Source organism: Callithrix jacchus, chromosome 3, assembly GCF_049354715.1.
Source record: "Callithrix jacchus isolate 240 chromosome 3, calJac240_pri, whole genome shotgun sequence".
NCBI classification, from domain to species: Eukaryota; Metazoa; Chordata; class Mammalia; order Primates; family Cebidae; genus Callithrix; species Callithrix jacchus.
In genome coordinates this window covers 87,364,706-87,367,039 of record NC_133504.1, presented here as the reverse complement: position 1 = coordinate 87,367,039, position 2,334 = coordinate 87,364,706, and the positions used below count along the sequence as shown (strand labels likewise).

General features: G+C 47.6%; 1 pseudogene; it reads right to left on the bottom strand.

Annotated features, from left to right (window-relative positions):
- Positions 1-981: 981 nt before the first annotated feature.
- On the bottom strand, positions 982-1,908 carry LOC118152224 (keratin, type I cytoskeletal 19 pseudogene; annotated as a pseudogene).
- Between the last annotated feature and the right edge of the window lie 426 nt (positions 1,909-2,334).

Sequence of the window (2,334 nt, the reverse complement as noted above, 5' to 3'; positions counted from 1 at the left end):
TATCATGGCCAGAAAATGGAGCTCAAATATACTCAAGCAAATACCTTGGCTTTGGGGAAACTTTAAAAAAATTCAAGGAAAAAAACAGCTTTGCCCCATGAAATTGAGTTTCAAATAAGATTATGGCTAATGAAGAGAGATTTTTTTTTAAAACCAAGAAATAATTCAAATAAAATGGGAGACAGCTCAGGAAAGTCGAATGATTGTCTATTAATCTCAAATTTTAAATGACATGTTTATACGAAGGAAGAGTAACCAAAGGTGAATGTGGAAATATAGCAAATCTACTCTAAAAGTGCTATAAAGTAAAAACCTAATGAATTGAGGATGTAAAAAAAAAAAAGGTAAACATGACCAAAAGGAGCTGTGAGGCTTTACTTTATTTATTTATTTTGGTAGAGATAGGGTCTCACTGTGTTGTCCAGGCTGGTGTGCAGTGGCATGATCAGGGCTCACTGCAGCCATAGTGTCCTTGCCTAAAGCTCCCCTCTCTCCTTGGCCTCCCAAAATGCTGTAATTATAGCTTTTAGCCACTGCATCAGACAGATGCCTTTTTATGTCAAAAAGAACAAGGAGGGGAGAGTGACAACAGTGAGATGTTGAGTAGGAGGTCCTAGACTTCATGTGCCTTCAACCAAAGTCCAACTAACAACTATTCACAAACAAGAACTTTTGTGAAAAAGTCCCTAAATTGGGAATGAGCCTGACTCCAGTGTGGACCACAGAATGAGATAAAAACCACATTAAAGGGTAAGAGACATGGTCTTATTTTGACTACATTTCTCCCCCCACCCCCAAGTTGGTACAGGGCCACACAGACAGAGTTCCCCTGGGTCCATGATTTTATTTTATTTTTTCCTTGGGCCATAAAATTTTATTGGCAGTTCAGGGGAAGTGCTAGGGGTAAGTATCCCTTCCTTCCCATTCTCCTACCCAGGAGACACCCTCTAACGGAGAGCAGAAGCCCAGGAGCCTGCTACCTTAGAGGATCTTGGAGGTGGACAGGCTGTTGTAGTGATCTTCCTGATCCTGGAGCAGGCTGAGGTAGGTGGTGATCTGCTCCAGTTGCGACTTGATGTCCATGAGCCATTGGTATTCTGGATTCTGCCACTGTCAGCTCACACATTGCCCAGCTGAGCTTCAGTACTGCTGATCAGCGCAAGGATCTGCGCCAGCCAAACTCCAAAGTGCGTCAGTGGCCTTCCAAGTGGCTTTCATGCTAAGCTGGTACTGCAGCTCAATCTCAAGACCCTGGAGTGTGCGCCGCAGGTCAGGGACCTTGGACCTGTTCATCTGGAGCTGCTCTGTGTGGTCAGCAATCTCCAGTTCAGTTTCTCAGTCTGGCTGGTGAGCCAGGCTTCACCATCCTTCCAGTTCTGCTCGGCCATGACCTCATATTGGCTCCGCATGTCATTCACAATCTTGGCAGCATGGGTGCCCAGAACCGAATCCACTTCCACACTGACCTGGCCTCCCACTTGTCCCCTCAGGGTCTTGATGTCTTCAGGTAGTCCAGCTCTTCCTTCAGGCCTTCAGTCTGCATCTCCAGGTTGGTCCTGGCCAGGGTCAGCTCAACCAGCACCCTGTGCAGGCCATTATGTCGCCCTCCACACTCATGAGCAGAGTATGCTCCCTCTCATACTTGGTTCGGAAGTCATCTGCAGCCAGACAGGCATTGTCAATCTGCAGGACAGTCCAGGAGCTCTCAATGATGGCACCAAGAATCTTGTCCTGCAGGTCCTTGATGTCCTTATAATAGTGGCTGTAGTCGTGGGAGGGCCTGGGGCCCATGATTTTAAAATAGGAAAACAACCAGAGACAGACATCCAGCTTTCCTAGCATTCCAGGGTGCATCCAAGGAAGCTCACACCAGTCTTGCCTTATGGGGGACACTGGAAGTAATGGCATGGTTAGACTGTCTGGGGTCAGTTAGAAACAAAAAAGACAGAGCTCACAGTGACCAGTGTGCAGATCTTGGCAGTAGCTTTCTGTTCCTGCCAGCTGTGGTGCCCAGTCAGAGATGCCAGCCAATAGCACAGGCCACATGAATTGATCACTCCCAGAAGCATGGTGGGAAATTCAACCTGGCTTTAGTCTCTAGACATCCAGCATCAAAGCCCAGCCTCAGAGCCCATTGCAAGGCCCTGCCTACTCAGGGAGATGCCCACAACATTGCATTCTTCAAAACACAGGTGCTAAACCTGCCAGACATGGGAGGTCAATCAGTGACTTGATCTGGTCCCAGAGCCCACATCAAGGCACCACCCAGGCAGGGCAGCAAGCCTCAACTGTGGATTTCCATGGCGTATACCCTCTGGTCCCATTTGTCCCAAA